Raw genomic sequence first — 24,239 nt, forward strand, 5'->3', positions numbered from 1 at the left:
TAGCAATACTTACCTCTCCCTGTTCATCCGCTGCATCGTCTTTCACGTGTTCTCACTCTGTGATGCTTCACGTCAGAAGGTGCGATGACGTGACTAGTGTACGCTCTCTGTTCTGAACAGTTACAGTGCAAAAAGCCGAATGACTGCGACGCTGAGGATTCTGGGGCAGAGCAGTGGCCAGCGAGTAGAGGTGAGCTTTTCATTTTTTTAAATTTTTTTTACACTTTGCGCAATATATGGGCCCATCGTATACTGGAGCATTATATGGGGCCCATCATCCTGTATGGAGAGCTATGTGGAGCACATAATACTGTATAGAGAACTAAACTGTCCGGTTTCTGAGCTAAATAGGGAACACTCATGTAATGTAAGAAGTAAGTGAAATCTTTGGCATTGTACTATACCTGTATTTTTCTGCCGTATCTGTGAATCATGTATCGTGGTATGTGTTAAAGGGACCCACTGAGACGCTTTCACCCGGGGCCAACGAAAACCTGGAGCCGGCCCTGTACATATCCACTATGCTTTCCTGATGTATATTGATTAATCACTGATTTTTGAGTGTAACCATGTACTGTGTTTATACTCTGTGAATGTTGATAGCTTGAGAAAGGTTCACAGTTTGAAAAGCTGAAATGTCGCGCATATCTGGGTGAATAAAGATCACAGTTTTTTTCACTATATCATGCATAGAGTACTGCTATTTTTTTTGCCATATATCAGTATAATTAAATGTGTATCTACATCAATCTGTATTCATATGGTTGCTGTAATGTTAAGTAAGATATGACTTCTGGAACATTCCATAATCTTCCATTCCTCTACACTACAGATGAGAAATCTGCCTGTCACAGCTGCAAACCCCCCCCTTATTCACCCACTGCTTTGCCTGCATCTGTAATTGGACACCAGCCATTTCCTGTACAGACATTCTCTCCAGCTAAGGAATGTTGATTAGCTAAGTGAAAGGATTTCTTTTGTTTGAAGCCATGAGGCCAATTCAGCTATGGGGAATATTAAAAGAAGCCCTAGCGTGCTCTCCATTTGCAGCAGAAAAATGAAACGGACATTTCTGTGATATGCACTGACCCGGCTTCACTACGGTAGCTCTTGCGAAGTTCTAACCTCAGCAGAAACAGAGGACTGGATTTCTCCATTATGGTGTAACATAACTACTGCATGTTTGGCTTTGAATTATTGTATTCGGCCAGCTAAAAAGAATGATACCATGTGCGAGTTTATACGAGGTACCCTCTATGAGATAGTTATTATAAGTTTTGTAGTTAGATTACAACTCCAAGAGTAGGGGGCTGACCCTCTCCAGACTGCCCCTTTCGTGAGGTCACAAAGCCAAAGCTTTAAGGTATACCCTGCCAAAAATCATTCAGATGAGCTGGAGGTTTTTATGCATGCCTAAAGGATCCCCCAGATGCAGGGTGACGTGTGGCTGCTGCCCCTCCCCCCCCCCACATGGTAGCCTACAGACCATCTAAGTAACTGTAAGTTTAATTTCTGCTGTTAATCCCTTTTATTTTATATTTGCATTGTACATATCTAATGTCTCAACTTTATAACATCTTTTATCTGTGTAATCACTGCCCCTTTTGGGGAATAAACTATAAAATTTATTACATATCCTAAAAAAAGGGCCTACCAAAAAATGGCACTTCAAAATATCAAATTCATCCAACTAGACAAGGAAGTTCAGCCATAAAAATTACAACTTTATTGAAACAGCAGTGTGCAACCAATAAAACACATACTTAAAAGGAGATGCCAATCCATTCACCAAACAAGGTAAGTATGCAAATGTATATCCTATACATGAAAAATGTACCTACTAGGGATATCTGAATTGCAAATGCCCAAATAGTGGCTGCTCAATCACCATTCCCTGCAGGATACAATATATGTCCTCATTGCATAATACTATTGAGGAAAAATTTTGGGTAACCGCATGTAGAGTGCACTCAGCACTCAATATATGCCTGCTCAGAGGGGTGAGACTGTTGCCCAGACCCTATGTGACTATTACTAAATATGGCTTGCAAAATAATGGTCAGTGTTGAATAGAATTATGCCGCAGAGTCGGCTGTGTACTTAAGGTGCAGATTTATGTAATCACTGATCACAAAAACGTTCCCGGATATCAGAGAACAACTATTTCCTGCAATGGAGATCAATATATATCTCTCTCATTCCTACTAGTGCAGGCAGAGACTGACCATAGTGCAATAGTTGAGCATATTATACAAAACAGCCACCATGCAATTTCTCAAGCATATAAGCAGAGTGCCTAAATAAAGTGCAAAGTGCATTGAGGAAACATACAACCTTGTGTGGTGTTATCCCCGACACGCGTTTCGCCACAGCTTCGTCCAGGGGGGTAAATTGTGTGGTTCTCATGGGCTAGTATCCTTATATAACTCCATAATGCTCGAAAATTATACAGCATGTGTGCTAAAGATAGTCCCGCCATATCGTGCTGATATTCAACTTGTTGTGCTTTGACACACACTGCACCCAACTCCTGTCAGTGTGTACACACACCTCTGTATCATACCGTGCCTCCACCGCCACAATGGCGATCGTTAAGCAGCCGTGTGTGCTCGGCGTCTGACGTCATCCCAAGGCACGCCCACCCACCGCCTCGGCATTCCCCCGTCCTACACGTCAGAGAGGAGGAGGAGCCAGAGATGCCCGGGGTGAAGCGACCGCAGCATGGCGCACCACACAGTGAAAACACGCCGTATAAGTTTTTAGTTAAATTGCAACCCAGACAAAACCTACAAAAGACAAAATGAAAAAAAACCCTGCTGTAATTAAATAAGTAATAAGCAAAAGTGCATTTAAATCATACAGAATTCTTAGTAATACTGTATTTGATCAAACATAGCATAAAAGCTGTCCCACCATCGACAAGGTGACTCTGTGGTCGGGGCGGTCCTACACTGTCTAATATTAAAAACCTTATCATGTGTCAAATTTGACATCTGTGTGAATAAGGGCAGACAAGGACCGTGTCCCAACCACCGGACGCCAGTCAGGGGAAGCCTTTAAATACAATTTCCAGCTCAGGAGAGGGAGGCCACACCCCAGCTTGCACAGAATGCAAAAATACAGAGAAAAAACACAAAAATTGAGTTTGGTTTGAGTTGGTACACATGCAGCATATAAATGCATGTTCACATGGCCAAAAAGCATACAAAACCTACAAAAGACAAAATGAAAAAAACCCTGCTGTAATTAATTAAGTAAAAAGCAAAAGTGCATTTAAATCATACAGAGTTCTTAGTAATACTGTATTTGATCAAACATAGCATAAAAGCCGTCCCACCATCGACAAGGTGACTTTGTGGTCGGGACGGTCCTACACTGTCTAATATTAAAAACCTTATCATTTTTTTCAGTGTTCAGCCCAGGTAGTTGAGCTGCAGATTCCATGCTGAAGGGATCACCAGATGTCTGGGGATGTATGGCTGCTGCCTATCCCCCCTGCCACATAGTTTGCCTAATACCAACTAAGCACATGTAAGTGTTAATCTCTGTTCTTTTTAATCCTTGCTATTTTATATTTGCAATGTACATATTTAATGTCTCAACCTTGTTACAACTTTTATCTATGTAATCACTGCCCCACTTTGGGGAATTAATCTCAAACTTATTAGCTCTGTCTCCATGCTCTAAGAAACGAACACGTGCCTTTAAGATAATCGCTACTAATTTGGGGGTTTGCTACGGACCCTCTTAATTAACTCATTGATTAAGTCAATCGTAGCTGGTGGCAGCGAAGTGTGATTTGGACCCCGGGCACTGCTGGCTGTGACGGAAAGGAACTTTATAAGCTAATTGGGTGGCTGCGGCCAGAGCGTTAATAATTCCCTCACTGCTGCATGCCGGGTGGCAAGACCTCATTGAAGCAGCTGGCTGATGACCAATTATCCCAGGTGTAGTTCCCTGACTGACCTGAGGGTAAGGGGGGCGCCGGAGAGCTGCGAGTTCCAAAGTGGAACCGAAAAGTGGGCTATCCATAAATCCCCGCAGTTCTTGGAAGGTTGTTAGCAGTGGTGGGGTATCCAAAATAACCCCCCTGCGAAAAAATTGTTAGGGCAAGACTAGCTTGCTGTATTTTTGTCACATGGTTCCAGTGGTGGGATAACTAAGATAAGCCCCCACTGTGCCTGTGATAGCCGTGTGTCGGCAGTGCGTCGCATCCCTCTGTCCACTGACATACCCGTGTCAGCGGTGGGATCGTGACACCACGCAATGCAGGAATCCCCCATTCCATCATTTTTACCAGCTTCGAGGACCGACCAATCCTCCAAATTATCAATCCATTTAGTGTACAGAAAACCTCCGGCTCACGAAGAGCCATCCGACGCCAGTCAGGAGAGGAAAAACCCCCTGTGGGGGAAACCTCCAGGGAACCATGGCTCCGGATTGCCATTCTCCTGGGCTTGTAAGGTAACTGCCAAATTAACTCCGCATGAAATTGGTATTATTAAATTAACATTGTTGATGTGGCCACTGCAACCCGATCGATCCTCTCCTCCTTAGGTTGGGTAGTTGGGTCTTGCTTGTCCGGACGTCCGTGTTCAAAGAGGGTGAATAGCCCCTTTCACATCCTTTTGTTGTCCTGACCCTTCCTCTGCCTATGTCACTTCCTACCCCTTTCCCCCCTGCTTTTTTCCCAATTTATTCCCATATGTCCTTTCTTCATTCGCTCCCTGCCAGTGTCTTGCCCGCCTCCCCTTCAAACTTCCGGGTCTCGTCTGGCGGCTACTGGATCTCTACTAAGTCAGTTCCAATGTTGGAATGAATGATAGTATCTGGCCCAGCACTGATCTCTAAGGCTAGGTTCACATTAGCGTTTGTGTACGCAGCGTATCGTCTGCATGCACAGACGCATGTCAAAACGCATACAAATTCATGTTTACGCCACATTTTTATCCGCATCAGGTTAAGCATGACGGAAAAAAAACACTGTGTTTGCATGCGTTTTTTGCATGTGTTTGCGGTGTTTTTCAGCGCATGCGTTGGGAGAATTTCCTTGAGATTAGCCAAACCCAATGGGTGTGTCTCATTTCCCCGACATGATTATGTGAAAAACGCATGCATTTCTAATGCATGAGTACTCACGTCCTTGCGTTAGCATGCGTTCCCTTAGACAGCAATGCTTTGATTTGACACACTCATTCGCATGCACATGAATGCGCATATTTGACGGATTTTTGCCACTTCCAAAAAATCAACATGATGCGTTCGCCAAACTCCGCCGCACACTGAAAAACAACGCATGCATATGCTGATGCATGCGAACTGATGCAAACGCATCCCCCTGCGTACATGTTAAAGATAGGGAAACATGATGCATACAGATTGCTGCGGATGAAACGCTGCGCAAACAGATGCAAATGTGAAAACAGCCTAACAGCCAATGATTGTGTAGTGGGTGGGAAGAGGGCAGCGTTGGGCACTTAGGCCAGGCAGTGATAGCTCTGGTTGAGAATTTAGATAATAAAGCATAGCAATTTGCCTAGTGTAGGGAGCAGCATGTAATCAAACTCTGTGCAGGCAATGAAGTGAAATTCAGGATGTCATAAATTCAATAGAGGAAGATTTATTAAACCACCAGTGTGTACAGCATGGTCTTGGGCTTCTGGTGCAGCATGGTCTCGGGCTGCGGGTGCAGCATGGTCTCGGGCTGCGGGTGCAGCATGGTCTCGGGCTGCAGGTGCACCATGGTCTCGGGCTGCGGGTGCACCATGGTCTCGGGCTGTGGGTGCACCATGGTCTTGGGCTGTGGGTGCACCATGGTCTTGAGCTGCAGGTACAACATGGTCTCGGTCTGCAGGTACAGTGTGGTCTCGAGCTGCGGGTACTGCTTGGCCTCAGGCTGCGGGTACAGCATGGTATCGGGGTGCAGGTACAGCATGGTCTCGGGAGGCGGGCACAGCATGGTCTCGGGCTGCGGGTACAGCATGGTCTCGGGCTGCGGGTATAGCATGGTCTCGGGCTGCGGGTACAGCATGGTCTCGTGCTGCTGGTACAGCATGGTCTCAGGCTGCTGGTACAGCATGGTCTCTGGCTGCTGGTACAGCATGGTCTCTGGCTGCTGGTTCAGCATGGTCTCAGGCTGCAGATACAGCATGGCCTCGGGCTGCGGGTACAGCATGGCCTCGGGCTGCGGGTACAGCATGGCCTCGGGCTGCGGGTACAGCATGGCCTCGGGCTGCGGGTATAGCATGGCCTCGGGCTGCGGGTACAGCATGGTCTCAGGCTGCGGGTACTGCATGGTCTCGGACTGCGCGCTTCACACGGTCTCGGGCTGCTGGTACAGCATCATCTCGGGCTGCGGGTACAGCAAAGTCTCTGGCTGCGGGTACTGCATAGTCTCGGGCTGCGGGTAGAGCAACATCTCGGGCTGCGGATAGAGCAACGTCTCAGGCTGCAGGTACAGCACGGTCTCGGGCTGCGGGTACAGCACGGTCTCGGGCTGCGGGTACAGCACGGTCTCGGGCTGCGGGTACAGCACGGTCTCTGGCTGTGGGTACAGCACGGTCTCGGGCTGCGGGTACATCACGGTCTCGGGCTGCGGGTGGAGCATATTTTCAAGCTGGGGTTACAGCACAGTCTCAGGCTGCAGGTAGAGCACCGTCTCGAGCTGCGGGTAGAGCACAGTCTCAGGCTGCAGGTAGAGCACCGTCTCGAGCTGCGGGTAGAGCACCGTCTCGGGCTGTTTGTACAGCACGGTCTCGGGCTGCGGGTACTGCACGGTCTCGGGCTGGGCGTATAGTATGGTCTCGGGCTGCTGGTAGAGCACAGTCTCGGGCTGCAGGTAGAGCACAGTCTCGGGCTGCAGGTAGAGCACAGTCTCGGGCTGTGGGTAAAGCACAGTCTCGGGCTGCGGGTAGAGCACAGTCTCGGGCTGCGGGTAGAGCACCGTCTCGGGCTGCGGGTAGAGCACAGTCTCGGGCTGCGGGTAGAGCACTGTCTCGGGCTGAGCGTACAGCACGGTCTCGGGCTGGGGGTACAGCACGGTCTCGGTCTGCGGGTACAGCACGGTCTCGGGCTGTGGGTAGAGCACCGTCTCGGGGTGTGGGTACTGCATGGTCTCGGGTTGCAGGTACAGCATGGTGTCGGGCTGCGGGTACTGCATGGTCTCGGGGTGTGGGTACTGCATGGTCTCGGGTTGCAGGTACAGCATGGTGTCGGGCTGCGGGTACTGCATGGTCTCGGGCTGCGGGTACTGCATGGTCTCGGGCTGCGGGTACACCATGGTCTCGGGCTGTGGGTACACCATGGTCTCGGGCTGCTGGTACAGCATGGTCTCGGGCTGCTGGTACAGCATGGTCTCGGGCTGCTGGTACAGCATGGTCTCGGGCTGTGGGTACTGCATGGTCTCGGGCTGCAGGTACAGCATGGTCTTGGGCTGCGGATACAGCATAGTCTCAGGCAGTGGGTACAGCATGGTCTCGGGCTGCGGGTACTGCATGGTCTCGGGGTGCAGGTACAGCATGGTGTCGGGCTGTGGGTACTGCATGGTCTCGGGCTGCAGGTACAGCATGGTCTGGGGCTGCGGATACAGCATAGTCTCAGACAGCGGGTACAGCATGGTCTCGGGCTGCGGGTACTGCATGGTCTCGGGCTGCCCGTACAACATGGTCTCGGGCTGCGGGTACAGCAAAGTCTCTGGCTGCGGGTACTGCATAGTCTCGGGCTGCGGGTAGAGCAACGTCTCAGGCTGCAGGTACAGCACGGTCTCAGGCTGCGGGTACAGCACGGTCTCGGGCTGCGGGTACAGCACTGTCTCGGGCTGCGGGTACAGCACTGTCTCGGGCTGCGGGTAGAGCATGGTCTCAGGCTGTGGGTAGAGCACGGTCTCGGGCTGTGGGTAGAGCACGGTCTCGAGCTGTGGGTAGAGCACGGTCTCGAGCTGTGGGTAGAGCACGGTCTCGAGCTGTGGGTAGAGCACGGTCTTAGGCTGCGGATAGCGCACAGTCTCGGGCTGTGGGTACAACACGGTCTCGGGCTGCGGGTGGAGCACATTTTCAAGCTGGGGGTACAGCACAGTCTCAGGCTGCAGGTAGAGCACCGTCTCGGGCTGCGGGTAGAGCACCGTCTCAGGCTGTTTGTACAGCACGGTCTCGGGCTGCGGGTACTGCACGGTCTTGGGCTGGGCGTATAGCACGGTCTCAGGCTGCGGGTAGAGCACAGTCTCGGGCTGCGGGTAGAGCACCGTCTCGGGCTGCGGGTAGAGCACAGTCTCGGGCTGTGGGTAGAGCACAGTCTCGGGCTGCGGGTAGAGCACAGTCTCGGGCTGCGGGTAGAGCACAGTCTCGGGCTGCGGGTAGAGCACAGTCTCGGGCTGCGGGTAGAGCACAGTCTCGGGCTGCGGGTAGAGCACAGTCTCGGGCTGCGGGTAGAGCACAGTCTCGGGCTGCGGGTAGAGCACAGTCTCGGGCTGCGGGTAGAGCACAGTCTCGGGCTGTGGGTAGAGCACAGTCTCGGGCTGCGGGTAGAGCACAGTCTCGGCTGCGGGTAGAGCACAGTCTCGGGCTGTGGGTAAAGCACAGTCTCGGGATGCGGGTAGAGCACAGTCTCAGGCTGTGGGTAGAGCACCGTCTCGGGCTGAGCGTACAGCACGGTCTTGGTCTGCGGGTACAGCACGGTCTTGGTCTGCGGGTACAGCACGGTCTTGGTCTGCGGGTACAGCACGGTCTCAGGCTGCAGGTACAGCATAGTCTCGGGGTGTGGGTACTGCATGGTCTCGGGGTGTGGGTACTGCATGGTCTCGGGTTGCAGGTACTGCATGGTGTCGGGCTGCGGGTACTGCATGGTCTCGGGGTGTGGGTACTGCATGGTCTCGGGTTGCAGGTACAGCATGGTGTCGGGCTGCGGGTACTGCATGGTCTCGGGCTGCGGGTACTGCATGGTCTCGGGCTGCAGGTACACCATGGTCTCGGGCTGCGGGTACACCATGGTCTCGGGCTGTGGGTACACCATGGTCTCGGGCTGCTGGTACAGCATGGTCTCGGGATGCTGGTACAGCATGGTCTTGGGCTGCTGGTACAGCATGGTCTCGGGCTGTGGGTACTGCATGGTCTCGGGCTGCAGGTACAGCATGGTCTGGGGCTGCGGATACAGCATAGTCTCAGGCAGCGGGTACAGCATGGTCTCGGGCTGCGGGTACTGCATGGTCTCGGGCTGCACGTACCACACGGTCTCGGGCTGCTGGTACAACATGGTCTCGGGCTGCGGGTAGAGCAACATCTCAGGCTGCAGGTACAGCACGGTCTCGGGCTGCGGGTACAGCACAGTCTCTGGCTGCGGGTACAGCACTGTCTCGGGCTGCGGGTAGAGCATGGTCTCGGGCTGCGGGTAGAGCACGGTCTCGGGCTGTGGGTAGAGCACGGTCTCGAGCTGTGGGTAGAGCACGGTCTCGAGCTGTGGGTAGAGCACGGTCTTAGCCTGCGGATAGCGCACAGTCTCGGGCTGTGGGTACATCAAGGTCTCGGGTTGCGGGTAGAGCACGGTCTCGAGCTGTGGGTAGAGCACGGTCTTAGGCTGTGGATAGAGCACAGTCTCGGGCTGTGGGTACAACACGGTCTCGGGCTGCGGGTGGAGCACATTTTCAAGCTGGGGGTACAGCACAGTCTCAGGCTGCAGGTAGAGCACCGTCTCGGGCTGCGGGTAGAGCACCGTCTCAGGCTGTTTGTACAGCACGGTCTCGGGCTGCGGGTACTGCACGGTCTCGGGCTGAGCGTAGAGCACAGTCTCGGGCTGCGGGTAGAGCACAGTCTCGGGCTGCGGGTAGAGCACAGTCTCGGGCTGCGGGTAGAGCACAGTCTCGGGCTGCGGGTAGAGCACAGTCTCGGGCTGCGGGTAGAGCACCATCTCTGGATGAGCGTACAGCATGGTCTCGGGCTGGGGGTACAGCACGGTCTCGGGCTGGGGGTACAGCACGGTCTCGGTCTGCGGGTACAGCACGGTCTCAGGCTGCAGGTACAGCATAGTCTCGGGGTGTGGGTACTGCATGGTCTCGGGGTGTGGGTACTGCATGGTCTCGGGTTGCAGGTACTGCATGGTCTCGGGCTGCGGGTACACCATGGTCTCGGGCTGCGGGTACACCATGGTCTCGGGCTGCGGGTACACCATGGTCTCGGGCTGCGGGTACACCATGGTCTCGGGCTGCTGGTACACCATGGTCTCGGGCTGCTGGTACACCATGGTCTCGGGCTGCGGGTACACCATGGTCTCGGGCTGCTGGTACAGCATGGTCTCGGGCTGCTGGTACAGCATGGTCTCAGGCTGTGGGTACTGCATGGTCTCGGGCTGCAGGTACAGCATGGTCTGGGGCTGCGGATACAGCATAGTCTCAGGCAGCGGGTACAGCATGGTCTTGGGCTGCGGGTACTGCATGGTCTCGGGCTGCGCGTACCACACGGTCTCGGGCTGCTGGTACAACATGGTCTCGGGCTGCGGGTACAGCAAAGTCTCTGGCTGCGGGTACTGCATAGTCTCGGGCTGCGGGTACTGCACAGTCTCGGGCTGCGGGTAGAGCAACGTCTCGGGCTGCAGGTACAGCACCATCTCAGGCTGAGCGTACAGCACCATCTCGGGCTGAGCGTACAGCACCATCTCGGGCTGAGCGTACAGCACCATCTCGGGCAGAGCGTACAGCACCATCTCGGGCAGAGCGTACAGCACAGTTTCGGGCTATGGGTACAGCACGGTCTCGGGCTGCGGGTACTGCGCGGTCTCGGGCTTAGCGTATAGCACGGTCTCATGCTGCAGGTAGAGCACAGTCTCGGACTGCGGGTAGAGGACAGTCTCGGGCTGTGGGTAGAGCACTGTCTCGGGCTGCGGGTAGAGCACCATCTCTGGCTGAGCGTACTGCACGGTCTCGGGCTGGGGGTACAGCACGGTCTTGGGCTGTGGGTACTGCACGGTCTCGGGCTGCGGGTACTGCACGGTCTCGGGCTGAGTGTATAGCACGGTCTCGGGCTGAGCGTACAGCACGGTCTCGGGCTGAGCGTACAGCACGGTCTCGGGCTGAGCGTACAGCACGGTCTCGGGCTGCGGGTACAGCACGCTCTCGGGCTGTGGGTCCTGCATGGTCTCAGGCTGCGGGTACTGCACGGTCTCAGGCTGCGGGTACTGCACGGTCTCGGGCTGAGCGTACAGCACGGTCTTGGGCTGCGGATACTGCACGGTTTCAGGCTGCAGGTACATCATGGTCTCAGGCTGCGGGTACAGTACGATCTCGGGTTGTGGGTACATCAATGTCTCGGGCTGCGGGTGCTGCATATGCTCGTCCTGCGGGTACTGCATAGTCTCGGACTGCGGGTACTGCATAGTCTCGGGCTGCCGGTACAGCACGGTCTCGGGCTGCGGGTACAGCACGGTCTCGGGCTGCGGGTACAGCACGGTCTCGGGCTGCGGGTACAGCACGGTCTCGGGCTGCGGGTACAGCACGGTCTCTGGCGGCGGGTACATCATGGTCTCTGGCGGCGGGTACATCACGGTCTCAGACTGCGGGTACAGTTCGATCCCGGGCTGCGGGTAAAGCAATGTCTCAGGCTGCGAGTACTGCATAGGCTCGGGCTGCGGGTACTGCATAGGCTCAGGCTGCGGGTACTGCATAGGCTCGGGCTGCGGGTACTGCATAGGCTCGGTCTGCGGGTACTGCATAGTCTCGGGCTGCGGGTACTGCATAGTCTCGGGCTGCGGGTACAGCACGGTCTCAGGCTGCGGGTACAGCACGGTCTCAGGCTGCTAGTAGAGCAACGTCTTGGGCTGCGGGTACTGCATAGTCTCGGGCTGCGAGTACTGCATAGTCTCGTGCTGAGGGTAGAGCAACGTCTCGGGCTGCGGATACAGCACGGTCTCTGGCGGCGGGTACAGCACGGTCTCGGGCTGAGGGTAGAGCACGGTCTCGGGCTGCGGGCAGAGCACGGTCTCGGGCTGCGGGCAGAGCACGGTCTCGGGCTGCGGGCAGAGCACGGTCTCAGGCTGCGGGTACAGCATGATCTCTGGCGGCCGGTACAGCACGGTCTTGGGCTGCGGGTACTGCATAGTCTCGGGCTGCGGGTACAGCACGGTCTCGGGCTGCGAGTACAGCACCGTCTCGGGCTGCGGGTACATCACAGTCTCAGGCTGCTGGTAGAGCACGGTCTCGGACTGCAGGTAGAGCACAGTCTCAGGCTGCGGGTAGAGCACCGTCTCAGACTGCGGATACAGCACGGTCTCGGGCTGAGGGTAGAGCACGGTCTCGGGCTGCGGGTAGAGAACGGTCTCGGGCTGCGGGTAGAGAATGGTCTCGGGCTGCGGGTACAGCACGATCTCTGGCGGCCGGTACAGCACGGTCTCGGGCTGCGGGTACTGCATAGTCTCAGACTGCGGGTGCTGCATAGTCTCGGGCTGCAGGTACAGCACGGTCTCGGGCTGCGAGTACAGCACGGTCTCGGGCTGCGGGTATATCACAGTCTCAGGCTGCTGGTAGAGCACGGTCTCGGACTGCAGGTATAGCACCGTCTCAGGCTGCGGATACTGCACGGTCTCGGGCTGCAGGTACAGCATGTTCTCAGGCTTCTGGTACATTACGATCTCGGGCTGCGGGTACAGCAAAGTCTCGGGTTGCCGGTACAGCAAAGTCTCGGGCTGCGGGTACAGCAAAGTCTCGGACTGCGGGTACAGCAAAGTCTCGGTCTGCGGGTACAGCAAAGTCTTGGTCTGCGGGTACTGCATAGGCTCGGGCTGCTGGTACTGCATAGTCTTGGACTGTGGGTACTGCATAGTCTCGGGCTGCAGGTACAGCACGTTCTCGTGCTGCGGGTAGAGCATGGTCTCGGACTGCGGGTACATCACGGTCTCGGGCTGCGGGTAGAGGACCATCCCACGCTGTGAGTAGAGAACCGTCTCGGGCTGCGGGTTCAGCATCGTCTCAGGCTGTGGGTTCAGCATCGTCTCGGGCTGCGGGTTCAACATCTTCTCGGGCTGCGGGTTCAACATCTTCTCAGGCTGCGGATACTGCACAGTCTTGGGCTGCGGGTACAGCCTGGTCTCAGGCTGCGGGTACAGTACGATCTCGGGCTGTGGGTACAGCAAAGTCTCGGGCAGCGGGCACTGCATAGTCTCGGGCTGCGGGTGCTGCATAGTCTTGGACTGCGGGTGCTGCATAGTCTCGGACTGCGGGTACAGCACGGTCTCGTGCTGCGGGTACAGCCCGGTCTCGGGCTGTGGGTACATCACGGTCTCAGGTTGCTGGTAGAGCACGGTCTCAGACTGCGGGTAGTGCACAGTCTCGGGCTGCTGGTAGAGCACAGTCTCGATCTGCGGGTAGAGCACAGTATCGGGCTGCGGGTAGAGCACCGTCTCAGGCTGCGGATACTGCACGGTCTCGGGCTACGGGTACAGCACGGTCTCAGGCTGCGGGTACAGTACGATCTCGGGCTGCGGGTACAGTATGATCTCGGGCTGCGGGTACAGCAATGTCTCGGGCTGTGGGTACAGCAAAGTCTCGGGCTGTGGGGACGGCATAGGCTCGGGCTGCAGGTACTGCATAGCCTTGGACTGTGGGTACTGCATAGTCTTTGGCTGCAGGTACAGCACGGTCTCGGGCTGCGGGTACAGCGCGATCTCGGGCTGCGGGTACATCACGGTATCAGGCTGCTGGTAGAGCACGGTCTCGTGCTGCAAGTAGAGCACCGTCTCAGGCTGCGGGTAGAGCACCAACTCAGGCTGCGCGTAGAGCATCGTCTCAGGCTGCGAGTTCAGCATTGTCTCGGGCTGCAGGTACATCTCTGTTTTCCTATATAAAGTGGGGATACAACAAACAAATTTAAACAGAATTCTAGCTAGAAAATATTGATGTGCTATCCTCAGGACCTACAGTATATCACAAAATTGAGTACACTCCTCACATTTTTGTAAATACTTTGTTTTCATGGGACAACAATGTATCAAGGTGTCAAATATTCAAAGTAAAGTGGTACAGCTTGTATAAATGTGGTGCTTCCTCTACATAACTCAACGCACAGCCATTAATATCTAAATTGCTTTAAAAAAACTGAGTGAAATGGCTAAGTTGTGCCCAGTTTAGTATTTTACCTCCCCGGTTTCACGTAACTCATTAGTGTTACAAGATCTCAGGTGTGAATGGGGAGCACGTGGGTTAAATTTGGTGTTATCACTCACACACTCTCATACTGGTAAATGGAAGTTCAACATGGCTCCTCAGGGCAAAGAACTCTCTGAGGATCTGTAGAAAAGAATTGTTGCTCTACATAAAGATGGCCTAGGCTGTAAAAAGATTGCCAACACCCTGAAACTGAGGTGCAGCATCTTGGGCAAAACCATACAGTGGTTTAACAAGACAGGTTCCACTCAGAACTGTCCTCACCATAGTTGAACAAAGGAGTTGAGTACATGTGCTCAACATCATATCCAGAGGTTGTCCTTTCAAAATAGAAGTATTGGTGCTGCCAGCATTACTGCAGATGTTACAGAGGTGGGGTGGGGGGGTAAGCCTGTCCGTGCTCTATCCATATGACACACACTGCATCAAATTCGTCTGCATGGCTGTCATCCCATAAGGAAGCCTCTTCTAAAGATGATGCACAAGAAAGCCCGCACTTTGCTAAAGACAAGCAGACTAAGAACATGGATTACTGGAACTAAGTCCTGTGGGCTGTGACCAAGATAAACATATTTGGTTCAGATGGTGTCAAGTGTGTGTGGCAGCAACCAGGTGAGGAGTACAATGACAAGTGTGCCTTACCTACAGTCAAGCATGGTGGTGGGAGTGTCATGGTTTGGTGCTGCATGAGTGCTGCCATCTGTGTGCAGCTATAGTTCAATGAGGGAACCATGAATGCCAACATGGTGTGCTTCAGTATGTCACAGTACATGATCCCCTTCAGAAACTGGGCCGCAGGGCAGTATTTCAACATGATAATTACCCCAAACACACCTCTAACATGACCACTGCCTTGCTAAAGAAACTGAGGGTAAAGGAGCTGGACTGGCCAAGCATGTCACCAGGCCAAAATCCTATTGAACATCTGCGTGGCATCTTCAAATGAAGGTGGAGGAGCGCAAGGTCTCCAACATCCACCAGCTCCGTTATGTTGTCATGGAGGAGTGGAAAAGGATTCCAGTGACAACCTGTGAAGCTATAGTGAACTCCATGCCCAAGAGAGTAAAGGCAATGCTTGAAAATAATGGTGGCCACACAAAATATTGACACTTTGGGCACAATTTGGCCATTTTCAATCAGAGTTGTACTCACTATTGTTGCCAGCAATTTAGACATTAATGGTTGTGTGTGGAGTTATTTAGAGGTCACACCGAATTGACACTATTATAAAAGCTGTACCCTGACTACTGTACACTGTATCAAAGTGTCACATCTTCAGCGTTGTCCCATGAAAAGATTTAATAAAATATTTACTTTTGTGATATACTCTATCCCCAAAGATCAGCTGTTATAAGCTGTTCTAGGACCTGATCTGCATTGTCTGGTGATGACCACTATACAGTGACTGGTATGACATATTGGAACTCGGCTTATATGAACCCCTTTACCCCCAAGGGTGGTTTGCACGTTCATGACCGGGCCAATTTTTACAATTCTGACCACTGTCCCTTTATGAGGTAATAACTCTGAAACGCTTTCATGGATCCTGGTGATTCTGACATTGTTTTCTCGTGACATATTGTACTTCATGATAGTTGTAAAATTTCATTGATATAACTTGCGTTTATTTGTGAAAAATACGGAAATTTGGCGACAATTTTGAAAATTTTGCAATTTTCCAACTTTTAATTTTTATGCCCTTAAACCACAGAGATATGGCACACAAAAAACTTAATAAGTAACATTTCCCACATGTTTACTTTACATCAGCACAATTTTGGAACCAAATTTTTTTTTTGTTAGGAAGTTATAAGGGTTAAATTTTAACCAGCGATTTTTCATTTTTGCAACACCATTTTATTTTTACGGACCACATCACATTTGAAGTCACTTTTGAGGGGTCTATATGATAGAAAATCCCCAAAAGGGACACTATTCTAAAAACTGCACCCCTCAAAGTGCTCAAAACCACATTCAAGAAGTTTATTAACCCTTCAGGTGCTTCACAAAAGTTTATAACGTACAGCCGTACAATTAAAAAATCATATTTTTTCCACAAAATGATCTTTTCACCCCCAATTTTTATTTTCCCAAGGGTAACAGGACCATAAAAGTTATTGTGCAATTTGTCTTGAGTACGCTGATACCCCATATGTGGATGTAAACGACTATTTGGGCGCATGGCAGAGCTCGGAAGGGAAGCAGCGCCATTTGGCTTTTTTGGCTGGAATTTGGGATTGGACGCCATGCTGCGTTTGGCTTTTTTGGCTGGAAGTGAGATCGGACACCATGTCGCGTTTGGAAAGCCCCTGATGTACCAAAACAGTGGAAACTCCCCACAAATGACACCATTTTGTGGAAACTAGACCCCCCCAAGGAACTTATCTAGATGCGTGGTGAGAATTTTGAACCCCCAAGGGCTTCACAGAAGTTTATAACGTACAGATGTACAATTAAAAAATCATCTCTTCACCCTCAATTTTTATTTTTCCAAGGGTGAAAGGACCCCAAAAGTTATTGTGCAATTTGTCCTACTGTTTAGGCACATCAGGGGCTTTCCAAACGCGGCATGGCGTCCAATCCCAATTCCAGCCAAAAAAGTCAAATGGCGCTGATACCCCATATGTGGCGATAAACCACTATTTGGGCGCATGGCAGAGCTCGGAAGGGAAGCAGCGCCATTTGACTTTTTTGGCTGGAATTTGGGATTGGACGCCATGCCGCGTTTGGAAAGCCCCTGATGTGCCTAAACAGTGGAAACCCCCCACAATTGACACCATTTTGGAAACTAGACCCCCTAAGGAACTTATCTAGATGTGTGGTGAGCACTTTGAACCCCCCAGTGCTTCATAGAAGCTTATAACGCCCGGGCGTGAAAATAAAAAAATCATATTTTTTCCACAAACATGATATTTTAGTCCCCAATTTTTATTTTTCCAAAGGTAAGAGGAGAAATTGGACCCCAAAAGTTGTTGTCCAATTTGTCCTGAGTACACTGATACCCCATATGTGGGAGAAAACTACTGTCTGGGCACACCTCAGGGCTCGGAAGGGAAGTAGTGACGTTTTGGAATGCAGACTTTGATGGAATGGTCTGCTGGTGTCATGTTGCCTTTGGAGAGCTCCTGATGTACCTAAACAGTGGAAACCCCCCACAAGTGACCCCATTTTGGAAACTATATCCCCTAAGTAACTTATCTAGATGTGTGGTGAGCACATTGAACCCCCCAGGGCTTCACAGAAGTTTATAACGCCCGGGCGTGAAAATAAAAAAATCATATTTTTTTCCCAAACATGATCTTTTAGTCCCCAATTTTTTTTATTTTCCCAAGATTAACAGGAGAAATTGGACCCCAACAGTTGTTGTCCAATTTGTCCTGAGTACGCTGATACCAAATATGTGGGAGAAAACTACTGTATGGGCGCATGGCAGAGGTTGGAAGGGAAGGAGCACCATTTGACTTTTTCAACGCAGAATTGGCTGGAATTGAGATCAGACGCCATGTTGCGTTTGGAGAGCACCTGATGTGCCCAAACAGTGGAAACCCCCCCAATTCTAACTCCAACCCTAACCCCAACACACCCCTAACCCTAATCTCAGCCCTAGCCCTAACCCTAAACCTAACCCTTGCCCAAACCCTAACTGGAAAATGGAAATAAATACTTTTTTTTAAAATTTTATGATTTTTCCCTAACAAAGGGGGTGATAACGGGGGGGTTTGATTTACTATTTATAGCAGGTTTTTATGTTTGGCAGCTGTCACACGCTAAAAGACGCTTTTTATTGTAAAAATAGTTTTTGGCATCATTTTGAGACCTATAATTTTTCCGTATTTTGACCCACAGAATCATGTGAGGTCTTATTTTTTGCGGGACGAGTTGACGTTTTTATTGGTATCATGTTCGGGTACATGACACTTTTTGATCGCTTTTTATTCCAATTTTTGGGACGCAGAATGAACAAAAAACAGCATTTCAAGAATTTCTTTTGGAGGGTGCGTTTACACCGTTCTGCGTGCAGTAAAATTGATAAGGCGGTTTTATTCTTCGGTTCAGTATGGTTACAGTGATACCTAATTTATGTCTTTTTTTATGTTTTGGTGCTTTTATCCAATGAAAACAATTTTATATAAAAAATAATTATTTTTGCATCGCTTTATTCTGCGAGCTATAACTTTTTAATTTTTTCACTGATGACGCTGTATGGTGGATCGTTTTTTGCGGGAAAGATGACGTTTTCAGTGGTACCATAGATATTTATATGCATCTTTTTGATTGTGCGTTATTGCACTTTTTGTTCGGCGGTATGATAATAAATCATTATTTTTTGCTTTGTTTTTTATTTTTATTTTTTAAGGGGTTCGCTAAAGGGGTTAACTAATGGGACTGTTTTATAGGGCGGGTCGTTACAGACGAGGCAATACCAAATATGTGTACTTTTATTGTTTTGTTTTTTTTATTTCCAAAATATGAATTTATTAGGGAATATTTTTTTTTTAAATTATTTAGCGATTTTTTTAAAATTATGTTTACACTTTTTTTTTTTACTTTATTAGGTTGTCCCAGGGGGGACATCACTGTCCTGTGACAGATCGCTGATCTGTCGCATCACAGATCACTGTGACAGATCAGCGATCTGTCACAGGCATAGACGCAGACTTCCTCATGCCTGCGCTATGCAGGCACTGAGGAAGCCAGCTCCCTGCAGGCCCCCGAAGGTCTCCGTCGCCATCTTGGATTCGGGGACCTGCAGGGATGGAGCCCCCCCGCAGCAGCGCTGCACATTGCGCTGCTGTGGGGGGCTCAGGGAAGCACGGAGGGAGCCCCCTCCCTGCCGATGCTTCCCTTTAACCCCTGGTACAGCGCAATCGTGTTTGATCGCGGTGTGCAAGGGGAGAACGTGTCGGGGGTGGTCCGTGACCCCCCAACACATTGTGCCGGGTGTCAGCTGTGATAATCAGCTGACACCCGGCCGCAATCAGCTGCGCTCCCCCCGTGAGCACAGCTGATCGTGCTAGACGTACTATCCCGTCCATAGGCATAGGGACCCGGGTCCCAGGGACGGTATAGTACGTCTGATGTCAGAAAGGGGTTAAGCTGGAGCTTATAATAGCTGATCAGCGGTGGTGCTGGGTGTTGGACCCTCCACACACTAATCTGATATTGATTGCCTATGCTTAATATCATTATCTTGTGACATGACAGGGCAACCCCTATAACAGACAAGCTAAATTTTTATGTTTTTTAACATTTAACCATCCTGGTTAAGAATGAATAAATTATTCACTACTTAATTTATTAGAACTACAAGGATGTCGTTTAATGCTGAAACCATTCCTGCATGTGATGGCTTAGTGCTGCATGATTTTGCAGAAAAAATTAAGGAAATGCTTTTAAAATTATGTGATCATTGGTATCTGCATTCACTGTAAAAATATTTATTTGTTTTAATAACCATTCACTTAAAAGGGCACTCCCAAAATCATAATACAGTAGGAGAAAAAAGGTATTTAGTCGGCCACCAATTGTGCAATTTCTCCCACTTAAAAGATGTGAGAGGCCTGTAATTGACATTACAAAACCAAACTAATTTTCATCAGTGCTTCCGATTTTCATCTTGTTTTAGTCCATGTGTCCATTTTTTTGCCATCAGTATGTCATCCATTTCTATTGTATGCAAAAAACAAACAAAAGCTGATGGAAGTTTCCCAAGTTTCTTCTAGTAGTCAGTCAGTGGGTGAGTGTGATCCACAATTCGCCCCACAGCTGACATGTTACCAGCTCCATAGAATATAAGGGCCAGTGATAAAGCTGGCAGCACCCCTGGTACATAGACACACATGTGACTGAGCCCTTCCTTTACAACGTGATTGTACAGAGACTTCCTTACACAATATCGTATCTGATCTGGCATCCAGGTTTCGGCTCTACTGTCACTACTGGAGTGCAGGGGCGTTACATCAATAGTGGGGGGCCACACGACCCGTGAGTCCTGGGGAGTGTTGGCTTTGTTTCCCCATCAACCCAACCATCATCATAATTTTACCATCGGCTTCATGTTCCATCATTCAGCCTGAGACTCGGATCAGCATGCGCGATAGGCAGGCAGCAATAGATTGCGCCTGCTGTAGAAAGCCTCAGTCCCACACTGCACAGACCGGAGCAGGGCGCTGGGGGACACGGCCAGGCATAAATGCTATAAATGCATGTGAGAAGAATGTGATACTTACATGGGATGTCAATCACTGCAGGCTGTAAAAGTAAAACAGAGAAGTGTAAAAAGTCTATGAAATATTTCATCTTCTTACATTGTCCTGTACATCACATACTCATAGGCCTCCATTACACCCATTACACTAGACAATGAATGTGACATTATCACACAAGATGGACTGCACTAGTATTAATAAATCTATGAGCAGAGCGCCAATCCGTGCCCCATGCAGCATTCATACAGTCCATAAACAGCACGCCTGGTATGTGACCTGGCATCTGCTGACAACTATAGTATAAGATGTATGGAATATATTTATACATTAGTTGTGTATTATGAATCTCTGGGGCTGCGTCCATTATGTACATATTTATTTGGGTTTAAAAATGGGGATAAACTGGCATCGCTGCATTACTACATCTGCTTTAATGTAACACAGAGGTGTGTGTATTTCATAGTACTATGTGCAGCACGGTGGCTCAGTGGTTAGCACTGCAGCCTTGCAGCACTAGAGTCCTGGGTTCAAATGCCACCAAGGACAACATCTGCAAGGAGTTTGTATGTTCTCCCCGTGTCTGCGTGGGTTTCCTCCAGGTTCTCTGGTTTCCTTCCACATTCAAAAGATATACTGATAGGGAATCTAGATTGTGAGCCCCATCGGGGACAGTGATGATAATGTGTGCAAACTGTAAAGCGCTGCAGAATATGTTAGCGCTATATAAAAGTAAAGGTTATTATTATGCTACATAGATTTAACTCTTTAAAAGAGTTGTCCACTACTAGGACAATCCCTTCTTGAACTAAATGTTTGGTCCTGATTAAATAATAAAGCTTATACTCACCTCCCATGCTGGTGCTGTTCCAGCGGTGTCAGCACTTGTGGTCCCCGGAGCTCTGGTGCGGTGTTGTGACACGTGGTGCTCGGTGCCCAATCAGCGCTGGCATCACTGTCCCCGCCTTTGTACAGATTGAACATGAAGAGGAAGTCCAGGCTGCAGCTGATCTTAGACTTCCTTTTTATGTTCAATCCGTACAATGGTGAGGACAGTGACTGATTGGGCAGCGGGCGCCATGTGTCATTCCACTGCACCAAAGCTCCGGGACCGCGAGTGCTGACACTGCTGGAACAGCACCAGCACGGGAGGTGAGTACAGGCTTTTTAATTTTATCGGGAGCAAACATTTAGTTAAGGAAGGGGGTTTTCCTAGTAGTGGACAACCCCTTTAAGGCCCCAAGACTAGAGATGGGCAAACCCAAACAGTAAAGTTAGGCATCCTTACTGAACACCTACTATTTGGGCATGGACACCAGGAAGTCCGTGTTACTGTTTGGGTTCGGCCACCCAGAACACCAGCTGTTTATCGCGCTGTCATGCACATGATACTGCTTCTGATCAGTGGTAAAATCATTACTCCTCCCATCAGCCGACGCCTGCTGCCACTTATAACAATGAGAGCAGGAGCGGCTGATGGGAGTATTCATCAGCTGGCGCCTGGGCTCTAAATGCATAATAAAAATAAAATGGGGTGGGTTGCCCTGTATTTTGGAAAACCAGACAGGCAAAACTCACAGCTGGGGGTTGCAACCCTTGACTATTAGTGTTAGCAAGGTTGGTTATCAAGAATTGAGTGGTCCCCAAGCTGTTTTTTTTAATTATTTAAATAACTGGCACCATCAAGGTTGAAAACTATTTATCCCCAGACGTGGACTACAGCGTGGAACAGAACATCGGACAGGTGAGGGATATTGTTGTTTTTTTACTTTTGTTTAATTACATGAGACTAGGGATTCAATGGAATGGGTGTTAGGTAAGTATAATTGTGTTTTGTTATTTTTAAACAAAAAAGGAAAAGTGTGGTTTCTTTTTATTTCAAATAAAAGACTTTATTCTGGCTGTGTCTTTATTTATCATACAACTATAGGATTAGTAATGGATAGGTGTCTTATAGCCGCCTCTCCATTACTAAGCCTAGGGCTTGATGTCACCGGCAAAACAAAGGTGACATCAACGCCACAAATATGAACCCCATTTGCCACCGCTATAGGGCAAGTGGGAAGAGCCAGGCAAAGTGCCAGAATTAGCGCATCTAATAGATGTGTTTTTTTCTGGGTGGCTGTGGGCTGCTATTTTTTTTTGCCTGGGGGGCAATATCTATCACCACTTTCCAGCCTGAGAATACAAGCCCCCAGCTGTTTGCTTTAGCAAGGCTGGTCGTCAAAAAAGCGGGGACCCCACGCCATTTTTTAAAAATATTTATTTAAATAATTCAAAAAACAGCGTGGGAACCCCTCTATTCTTGATACCCAGCCTTGCTGAAGCTGACAGCTGAGCGTTGCAGCCCCAATCAGTTAGTTTTGCCTGGCAGGCTATCAAAAATGCAGGGGAACCCACACTTTTTTTATTATTTATTTAGAGAGCATGAGTCATCACCTGCTCTCAGTGTTATTAGCAGCAGCAGGCGTGGAATGATGGGAGCAGATGTCTCATCAGCCGACACCAGTGACCGGATGTAACCTTTGTACCTCCGATCACAGCTGTGGGCTCACGCTGTGATTTGTAGTAGTAGTGCTTGGCAGACACTGGATATTCGGGCTCCCCATTCAAGTGAATGGGGTTCGGGTCTGTGTACTGTTCTGGTACCCGAACCTGAATGTTTTTTTTAACAGTTTGGCCGAACCCACCGGACCCAAACAACCCGGGGTCCACCCATCTCTACCCATAACAGATACATTAATCATAGAGCGTGCCAGGAACTTTGGAGCAAGCTCAGAAGCAGCGCCAACTCCTCCCTGATCTCAGCTATATTATATTGATGGCATCTGCCTCTATCAGCAGTGAATGGCGTGCCCGCAGATTGCTGCTGTTAATTTGTTTAATGCTGTTGTCAGTTGCTAACTGCGGCATTTAAGCGTGATGTAATCACAGAGAGCGGATTGGCTGCTATGACAGCCGGGCACCGGCTAACTGTTCCCCTGCTTGTTATGTGATCTCTCCTGTAAAGTCCAGCCTGTGGTTGGGCGTCATATAGCGCAGTGATTTTTACTCTATACCTCACTGCTGCTGTATTGCTTTATACAGCACAAGCGATCAGACAATAGCAGGTTCAAGTCCCCTAAGAAGACTAACAAATTATGTGAAAAGTAAAGAAAAAAGTTATTCAAATTGTAAAAAGATAAAAATTCAAATCAACCCCCTTTCCTCCAGTTAATATTACAGAAAGGGAAAAGTAAAAAACACATACGGTATTTGGTATCAACCTGTTCAGAAAAGTCTGACCTATGAAAATATAGAATTAATTGACCTAATCTGTAGAAATTGTAAAGCACAAAAAAAATAAACAAAATTGCAGGTTTTTGGTTGCTACAACTCCACAAAAAATACATAACAGCAATCAAAGCATCGTAACTACCTCAAAATATTATTAATACATCAGGATACCATGCAAAACAAGAAAGTGTATAAAGAACAGATATCAGACAACAGAAAGTCATTATTATTTACACATATAGAGACAGCATTACTGTAATTATTCTGAATTACACGGCTTTTCTTCTTTGGAACTTACATAGATCGGTCTCTCATTATTGCTCGACATCTTCCTAGTCCAAATAATCGCACAATCCTGAATAGGACAAAGAGAGAGGTTTCCATATAAATAGCCTAATCTCAAATGCCAACTTTATCAATAGTGAATATTGCTGTAACTAATTAACAAATATAAGGTTTTCTTTTTTAAAAATGTATGGGACATGAGAATTGGGAAATAGGGGAAACTTATCACAAGAAACCAGAAACTTGTACAGCTAGGAAATGGGGAATAATAAGGGCAGGACAGGAGCATCAGACGCGCATACTCACTCTCATCGCCTACTGTAACCATCAAA

Source organism: Dendrobates tinctorius, unplaced genomic scaffold (assembly GCF_039654945.1).
Source record: "Dendrobates tinctorius isolate UK_male_01 unplaced genomic scaffold, ASM3965494v1 ptg000224l, whole genome shotgun sequence".
Classification (NCBI taxonomy): domain Eukaryota; kingdom Metazoa; phylum Chordata; class Amphibia; order Anura; family Dendrobatidae; genus Dendrobates; species Dendrobates tinctorius.